At 38.9% G+C, this 9,737-nt stretch overlaps 1 non-coding gene across 1 annotated transcript; it reads left to right on the forward strand.

Annotated features, from left to right (window-relative positions):
• Positions 1-591: 591 nt before the first annotated feature.
• On the forward strand, positions 592-698 carry LOC141654588 (small nucleolar RNA R71). Its single transcript, XR_012548144.1, has one exon. It is a non-coding gene; the product is annotated as a small nucleolar RNA R71 (small nucleolar RNA).
• Positions 699-9,737: the final 9,039 nt, after the last annotated feature.

Consider the following 9,737-nt stretch of genomic DNA (forward strand, 5'->3'; position numbering starts at 1 on the left):
CTTCAATTCAGTGAAATCGGAACCTTGGGATTGTTGCTGCTGTTGAGGAACATATGGAGGCTTTAGAAACTGTTGTTGCTTATGAGGGGGCACATAATTCTGCTGCTGCTGCTGTGGAGGTTGAGTTGGATTCAGAACATTTTGGCTACTCCACCTCAAGTTTGGGTGGACATTCGGCTCATAGTAAGTGTTTGTCTGCCTGTAATGTTGAAAGGCAGCACAAGACTCAAATGGACTAGGACGATTTTCTGAAACATGTCCCTCAGCTCCACATCTTTTTCAGACGAAAGGACCGTCTGAAACAGCATTCACATGATAGATCCCTCCTTTTGAAGCTCCTCCCAACTCGTACTTATCAAACCTCGCCGTGAGAGCTTCTAATGCAGCCACAGAAGGAGATTCAGCACTTCTCCTTTGATTTCCCCTGGAATTCCCATACTCAGCTTTATGCTGGCCAAATCATCAATAATTTTCTACCCCTTAGTCTCTCCCATATAATCCTGGAATCTGCCACTAGCTGCAGCATCCAAGATAGCCCTCTGATCGTCATAGAGCCCATTGTAAAACTAATTACATAGGCTCCAATTCTCAAACCCATGATGCGGAATGGTTCGCACCAGCTTCTTGAAACGGACCCATGCTTCATGAAAGTTCTCATCAGGCCCCTGTTTAAAGCTCGTGATCTGAGCTCTAATGGCATTGGTCTTCGAGGCAGAAAAATACTTCTTTTAAAACTCCAAGGCCAACGAATTCCAGTCAGTGATCTCATTAGCAGCTCGATCCAGGTCTCTATACCACTCCCTTGCAGCATCACGAAGAGAGAATATAAACATGGTCTCCTTCACCTGGTCTTGGGTCACACCGGTTGGTGGGGGTATGGAACAACAATAATCAATAAATATCTCCATGTGCTTAGCTGCATCTTCATTCGCAGCTCCCCCAAACTTGTTTCTCTCAACCAAGTTGATATAAGACGGCTTCGGCTCGAATTTTCTGTCCGTCTCTGGTAATGCAAATCCCTTATAGAGATTCGCAGCTGTCGGCTCAGAGTGACTGGCAATAGTTGCTTCTTCAGCCATTTCTAGAAAGTCTGGAGAAGTGACTGTCTCAGCCGATGAATTAGAAACTGGAGATGAATGTGGATCCTCCTCAAATAAAGCGTTCTCGTAGTAACTAGACAGAGTACTCAGCTCTTCCTCTGTCGGCAATATCCTAGATGATCGTCTCAACTCACGCAAAGTCTTCTCAATCTCAGGATTGATCGGTAGTAGTTCACCACCCTCTGACCTGCGCATAAGAAGAAACTACAAAAAAATATGAGAATAGTTTAAGGAACAAATGTCCCATAAACTAAGAAACAGACTAAAAATAAAACAACTAAAAATTAGAACAATTGCCTCCCCGGCAACGGCGCCAAAATTTGATGCCTGTCGTTGTAAGCACCAAAAATAATATTTATAATTCCAACTACAACTATAGATAGCGGTAGCAGGGTCGAACCACAGGGAGGCGGATGCAATTAATAGCTGTCTTAATTTTAGCCTAAGTAACAAATGAGTGAGGGTTTGATTGGATTGGTCTATAACTATTGGAAATAAATGAAAAGTAAACTAAACTAGTAGATGAAAACAGATATTAAAAGGGTGCTAAGATGGTCGGTTCACTATAGTTTCGGCGGTAGCATACTAGGTAGGTCTAAAACGAACACGTGAGACGGGAAAATAAGAAGTCCTTTCGGTCCATTCTCACAAGTAGCATCTTTCGATCTCGCTACAGGTCCCTAATATCACTAATACTGACTTTCGTCCTGAAAAGTGACTAAAAACCTAAACTTTACCTATCTTTCGATCTCAGCATAGTTTAGTCATTTTAATTGGTGATCTAACAACTTTCCCTATCTTTCGATCTAATGGGTCAGTCATATCCTAAACATTCAACTAGTCGTGTGCACTCGATTCGTCAAATATAGAATTTAAATCAATTAAAACGAAGGAAAACCTCACGTGGCCAGTCGATCGACCAGGTATGGCGGTCGATCGACTGACACGCGATTTCAGTCTACTATTCTACGCCGCCTAATTCTACAGATTCCCTACATCCTAGCACGAATAATTTAGCTACTCATGACTTTGATGGAAACAACGATAATATTAAGGATTAAAACTACTGAATTCATGCTTGAATTAACGGAATAAAAGATTAGCATAAAACGATAATTATGGCTTCGGGAAACTAACTAGCAATTTCTATACTATCAACGAAATAAGGATGAACTAAAATAAGAATAGGGGAATACCGAAATTGCAGAGGAATTGTAACGGAAAGATTAAAAGCACGAACGAAAATTGAATACGAAACAATATTCCGAATCCCAATTATTTGATATTCTAAAACTTCAACTAAAAACTGAACATAAAACTTGATGAAAAACTAGATGAGAAACTTGATGATTGTTCTCAAAACCTAGTATCCGTTATATAGAATACAACATGGTTCTTATTTCCAAAACCTAACTACTATGGGATTTAAATTTCTCGATCTTTTAATTCACGCTGAATCACGGTCTGGTCGATCAACCATGATGCTCAGTCGATCGACGAACCTATGCTGAACAGTAGCTTCTGATCTTCGTGCCTTGGTCGATCGACCAAAGGAGTCAGTCGATCGACTGCTCTAGCTGATACTTGACTTCTAATTCTCGTGGATTTGTCTTTTGGGCCTCAAAATGCGCACCAAGCTCGTTCCTTGAGTAAATATTTCACGTCGAATGCAATGCAAGGTACTCGGGGACGGATTTAGCTTGATTTCCGCCGGATTCTTCACATTTCTGCAATAAAGTACAAAAACACGAAAGTAGACGGAAATAGGGAGAATAGTAGCATAAACTACATAAATGAGCTCTGAAATGCGTGTAAAATGAGGTGTAAAACATCATATAAATGACACGCATCAGTACACTAGGGGATGTTCACCACTTGTGCTCATGGGGTGGGATATACCACCCACGAGCCCCGTTTAAGCCGATACTCACAAAGGCCAAGTTACCTTCTACCTATTGAGATCTATGACCACCCACCACCGCGGGAAGAAGTACCCTATCGACCTCCTCAAATGCCGTAATGAGGTGACGCGCCACACCAACAACCATCTTATGTGGCCATACCAACCTACCCCACCACACATGTAGAATTCACCTCCCAAGATCCAAGAGCCCCATCAATGGGTGAATTGATGACACTCATTCAATGAGTTGACCTTGGAGTTCACGATGAATGGGTTGACAATTACTTGGCCCAATACCCCTCGTACTATAACATGGCACAACAAGGGTACATCAATCCTAGAGGCCCTCTTCCTTCATGGGCTCAACCACATCACTTGTTCCCTAATTATGGCAACCAAGGACGGGAATTTGGCGGCCAAAGGGAGGGATACCATAACCAAGGAGGAGGTTATGAAGAGCAAGGAGGGCATAGCGGATATGGAAGGTGTAATGATGATGATGACGAGTACATTGGCTAGAGACACTTAGCCATGCCACCTCCATTGTATGATACCTCTCCTCTCCCTCTCATGTATAGTTGCATTGCATTTTAGAATAGCTTGCATCATAGTTAATCATATAGTATAACTTGCATTATAATATATCTCACATGCTTCATGTAGTTAGTTGCAGATAGCTAAACTTACATTGATGCATAGTCACTAATGACCAAACCTAGTCCTTTCTACACTAGAAATAGTGCTTAAATCGGTTTGAAGAGGTTTGATCATAAGTGACTTAAGCTAATTTAAATGAGCTTCCAACTTAATAGAAAACAGGCATCATCTAGCATAGTTTAGATTGCATTTATTTGTTATATATGTCATATATAATTGCATTTACTTAGAGCATGCATTCATTCATATCGTTGCATTTGCATTTGTACCTCAATTTCGATAAATCCAAAAATCTAAAAACATGTATTTCCTTTTTATTCCTACTCCTACATGTACATTGAGGACAATGTCCAAAATAAAGTGGGGATGGGGATTATATTCCAAAATACATAAAAATTGAAAAATCTCAAAAAAATCCCAAAAATATGTTCTTTAATTTCATAAAAACAAAATCCATAAAAATTTGAAAATTACAAAAACCAAAAACATGTTCTTTCATTTAGTAGTGTAGAATTGTATATACTTGTGTTTTTCTTCTCTTTTCACATAGATACGACACTACATTTGAGGCATTAGTAAGGGAATGTGAAGACCGTTTGGTATGATCGCTCTAATCCCTATTTCCCTTCCACTTCTTTTCATTATTCGTATGAGGAGGATGGGTTTACTTGTCGTGAAGGATGTGGTGTATTTTTTTTTTGCGGTTTGCGTACCTATGTGTTGTTAGGAGTTGCATCTAGATTACATGGCATACTAGTTGATAGAAGCATTTGCATTTAGACTTATATATGTAGGTTGCATCATGGCATATAGTTGCATTTAGAAAAGTTTTCGAAAATGCCAAATTGATAAATTTGACAAGTGTGCATAGGCCATTGTAGATACTCTTTATACTTAACACTTTGTTCACTAGAATAGTCTAAAAAAACCCTTTTTAGTGTCATTCTAGTACCGTTTGACTCATGCACAAAATCATCAAATTGAGTTCAAGTTCCAAAATCAAAATCAAGTGTTTTCAAAAATTGCATCGATGAAATGAGGATCACAAATAAACTCTCATGCTTTTATAGAAGTACCCTTGCTACAAATGAGGTTACTCTCAAAAATGTTCAAAAATGTAAAATCAAAGGTTGAAAATTGCCAAGTTAAAAATGCCAAATCATCAAAAATGGCAAAGAAATGTTCTTAATGTCAAATGCCACAAAAGAGGGAGGAAAACAAACCCAAATGCAAACTACTATCATGAAACTCATATACTTTGAAACCCTTTTTATCCGTTAGTGGTCCTATATTTGTTGCATGGTGGAGGGGGGCGACCCTTCCTTTTGTCTAAGCAAGAGGGGGAATTCCGCAATCCTAAAGTGTTTCTAACACCATAAGGACCCTACTCTTGATGAGAGCATCTAATAATTGTGGACGAACGTAACCTAGTCCAACACTACTGGGAGGTGATTTACTTCTATCCTCTTGGACTTAGTAGTTTGTAGAACTAGTATCTATGACGGAGTATGCGCACTTATATTATTTCTCTTTTAGTGCTTCCGCCACTTAGATGAGGAAAGTGGCTATTCTTTTGTAGATGCATCCATTATTTGTTTATGTGCTTAATGCTTGGATGCATCGCCATTTTGGCAAGCCCCACCTTGCCTTGCAAGAAGACACCTTAACTCATAGATGTCTTGTTGTGAGTTGAAGGGGCGGAGTGATACCCGCTAATTGTCTCACATCGGCTATATTATAAATAAGGGTCGTAGTTTTGGTTACCTCTTTACTCGAGACGAGCAAAGGTTCGGTTTGGGGATATTTGATGTGACTCCTATTTACGCATATTTAGCCCCCTAACTAGCCTAGTTCCTATGCTTTTTACCATGTATTAGGGTCAGTACTTGTCTTTAGCTTCCTTCTATGCATATTCTATGAGGTTTGGTGTCCTTTGTAGGAGAAGAGCGCTAACTTTGCTAGACGGAGAGAAACAGAGCTAAATTGATAACATATAACGACCAAGCATCAAATAGGAGGCTAACACTAAAGGCCTAAGTCAATAAAACAAGGAATTGGGCAATAACAAAGGATTCCCACGACCCATGAAGGACCCCCACGGATTTGGGGGTAGCCAAACAACAAGAAGAAGAAAAGCAGCTCCGGACGGGCATCCCAAAACTGGCCTAGGCATCCCCAAGCTTAGGACGGGCGTCCCAAAACTGGCCCGGCCGTCCCCAAGCTCAAGACGGACATCCCGAAACTAGGACGCGCGTCTCTCGCTGCAGAGTGTTTGTCTTCGAAGCCAGGTCGTACGTCCCCTTTCCAGGACTTGCAAGGCATTGGACTTCAATTAAGGGACCTAATCGTCATTTAAGCCCTTAAGGTAACCTAATTCTTGTATCGATGTGACACCCTCATTTATTGCGGAAAAGTAAACACATAATTCTAGATAAAAACTGCATGGATATGTTTGTAATAGGTTCATTTGGGTAAAAACCTGTAATTTTTAAAACCTGAACCTGTTATAAAAATATCCAAATGGGAAGGTGTCAAACATGCAAGGTCCAAAATAAATCTCATACATAAAATATCGCTAAAGTCGCGAAACAAAGTTATACAACCCAAATATGAAAAAGGGAGGCATATGTCCCTAAAAAGTATATGACATAAAAAGTGTTTAAGGGTCACAATAAAATAAAGCCAATCTAGGTCCCAAGGTTACTTTGCTCGCTAGCTCGTCCATGTACCCCATATATGCATCACCTACCTGTCAATCGCATTTTATACAAATACGAAAGCCACAGTCAGTGGGGAGTAACTCCGAGTTCTCCCAGCCACGAAATGTCATAATTAATATAACATGTAAACATAAGAATATGAATATGAATAACACATAGCCTTAGCATATAGATGCTAGACAATTGTGCTTTTCAAGTGAACAACAATAAAACAACACATAGTCCTAGCATGTGAATACTAGACCGACTCATACTACACTATCATGTGAATCACATAACATCCAGGAATCCAAACTCTATCAACCATAGCCGGCTTGCATCTCACCTTCTATGATTCATAGAATCATCAAACAAGAAAGGACAATATATCTAGAGACAGGCATAAGTTCCTAGTACAATCAATAGTCACTCAGAACTCGAGTCTATACCACGAGGTAAGGTAAACACCCTAGTCCTAAACCTGCGCAGACCTAGCGACATGCGGAAAATACCGCATCCAAGACCCATGATCACACACATGAGTACCCCTAAGGAGTCCACCAAAGGGTTGGCTAGTACTTAAGCTGACCACATACTTCTACGAGTACGTCAGGAGGACATGCCCTAACTTGGATATAAACCCACCAAGCTAAGACACAAAGGCTATTAAGCCGCAAACATACACTCGTCAAAGACTATAAGGGCCTATCTATGACGAAGGCCGAAATACTCACCTAGGACCTAGTCCCAGCTTGAATACTTTAGCCCACACCACACAAGACAAGTAGGATACCCAATTAACCATAAGAGGGGCAAAGAGTCCAAACTTGCACACACACAAATGATCATACACACCCTAGCATATGAAAGACTACGCAAGAGCATATTCAGCTGACAATCCAACAATATCTCCAATATCAATAATAATCCAAATTCCAGCTAACCAACAGTATCATAATCCATGAGAACAAGCTAAAATGGCAGAGAGGCAACAAGACTCAAGCATATGGCATCCAAAGCATCCAACAACCAACATGTGAAATGATAATTACAAACATCAAGGCATAACATAAAACATCCAATAACAACCAATCTCACCTCAAAGACAAACCCTCGACCCGAGTCCCGCGACGGGTCATCGGTCAAATCGAGGCTGACCGGTTTAAACCTAGTTTGACCAAACTCGATCGGTCAATCTGGCCCAGCTCAGAGTCTTGGCCTACTTTGGCCCAAATCACAAAATTTATCACAATATCATTCTCATGCCATTTCCAATTTCTATCATGTGAAAGACTATCAACATCAGAAAATATATTCCAACTTACAAAATAACTAATTCCAAAAAATTCTCGCATAATAAAATAGCATAAATAACCGTCTCACACAAGGGTAAACTTTTCTATAAATTTTAATCGATAAAACGACGCCATTTACTCATACGGACTCCGAATTGAGTGATTCAAGTGGCTAAACCACCTAATTTTTCGACGCCGTTCAATTTGTCATATTTTTGGAAACATTGAAACCGTCTCGATCTGGTATCGACGCGTTCCAGCCAAAACACGGACTTGTCACAACACATAATTCCTCATCCAAATTTGTTCCAAACAATAATATACAAATGGGTAACATAAATTAAACATAAGCATACTCATCTTACTCCATTCATTCATTTATCAACAAGATCGTCTCAAACAACAACAAACAACAAATACAACTACTAATGTGACATTAATTCGTCGAGTAACTCGGAATAGTTACCTTAAGCTAGCAAAGAGACAAGTAATAACTTGAGAAAGCTTCTAAAACCCAAAATTACTCTTCATCTTCAACAACATATGAGTCACCTAACTCATCTTCAAATTCTTCACCTATAAGAACAACAAAAACACAATTATTAAGCTTAAATTCGAAACCCTAAAAAAAAAGTGTCTTAAACAAAAATTGGGGGAAATGAAAATAAAGCTTACTAGTAGATGAGGATTGAAGAGAGGATTCCAAATATATAATTTTTATGAGATTTGGTGGAGAAATGAAGGATTTATGGTGGATTTAGGGATTGTAAGGAGGATTTTTAGTGGGTTTTTGGTGTTTGAGAGAAGGATGAGATAGATTGAGTTATGGAGGAAATGAAAATTGGAAGAGGGGACAAATGGAGGGTAGGTGGCCAGCCAAAGGCATGGGGAGATGGGTCATTTGTTTACGTTTTGGTTCGTTTCGACGGAAATTAGAAATATTCGTCGAACGCGATTTTCGAGAAAATTAAAGTTCTTAAACACGATTTTACTAAAAGATTAAGTACTCATATGCCCAATATCCAAACTCGTTTACCCAACGACCGTAAGAAATGGGAAAATCCCAATTTTACGACTTTTATCCGAAATCTATTTTATCAAAGGAAAAGGTTTAAATATAGTTTAAATCACTTTTAAACATTTCTAAACTATCAAAAATGATTACATTTCTTCAAAATAAAATAAGGTTATATTTTATCAAATAAATTTTATTTCAAATAAATTAATATTAAATTAAAATAGATTAAAATATTACTCTTAAAATATAATAAAGGTCTTCAAATTTACGGGGTGTTACAATCATCCCTCCTTTTAAGAAGTTTCGTCCCCGAAACTTAGAAGAAGGAACATTGTATATATGTAGGTCTATCTCTTTAAAATCAAGTAAACAAAATCTACAAAATATGAACGTATGAAATATAAGTGTCTTTTCAATGGAACGGAATATCCTCGTCGGCCGTCCAAGAACATCAACATTCCAAATCAAAGACATAAAAATATATATTTTTACACCAACAAATGAGAAAACCAATTATCGGACGTCTCCAATAACGAGCTTTACCACTCATTGACGTTAAAACCAGTGGAAAACATTAAAACATTTCCAAAAGTCTTTAGTTCGAAACTCTATAATAAGGATATTAACTCCACTAGCTATGACCAAACTCTAACTACGACTTTTAAACAACTAGGCAAGGACTACTAACGCGGAGAGTATTTAAGAGAAGGAGAGGAACACTCGAAAGGATAGCTAAAACTCACAAGAATTAGATAAAGGGAAGATAATTACCTCACGAGAAAAGTTCGGGATATTTAGCTAACATAGAAGATTCAGGCTCCCAAGTTTCTTCTTCGACATTTCCACAACGCCAAAGTATACGAACTAGGGGCACCACTTTGTTTCTAAGTTGCTTGTTTGCCCTTTCGAGGATTCGGATCGGCCTTTCTTCCAAAGCCAAGTTGGGTTCCAAATCTGGGATTTCTTCTTGAATAACATGGCTCGGATCACTAATGTACTTCCTCAACTGAGATACATGAAAGACATTATGAACCTTGCTCAAATTCGGGGGCAACTCTAAACGGT

This window comes from Silene latifolia, chromosome 4, assembly GCF_048544455.1.
Source record: "Silene latifolia isolate original U9 population chromosome 4, ASM4854445v1, whole genome shotgun sequence".
NCBI classification, from domain to species: Eukaryota; Viridiplantae; Streptophyta; class Magnoliopsida; order Caryophyllales; family Caryophyllaceae; genus Silene; species Silene latifolia.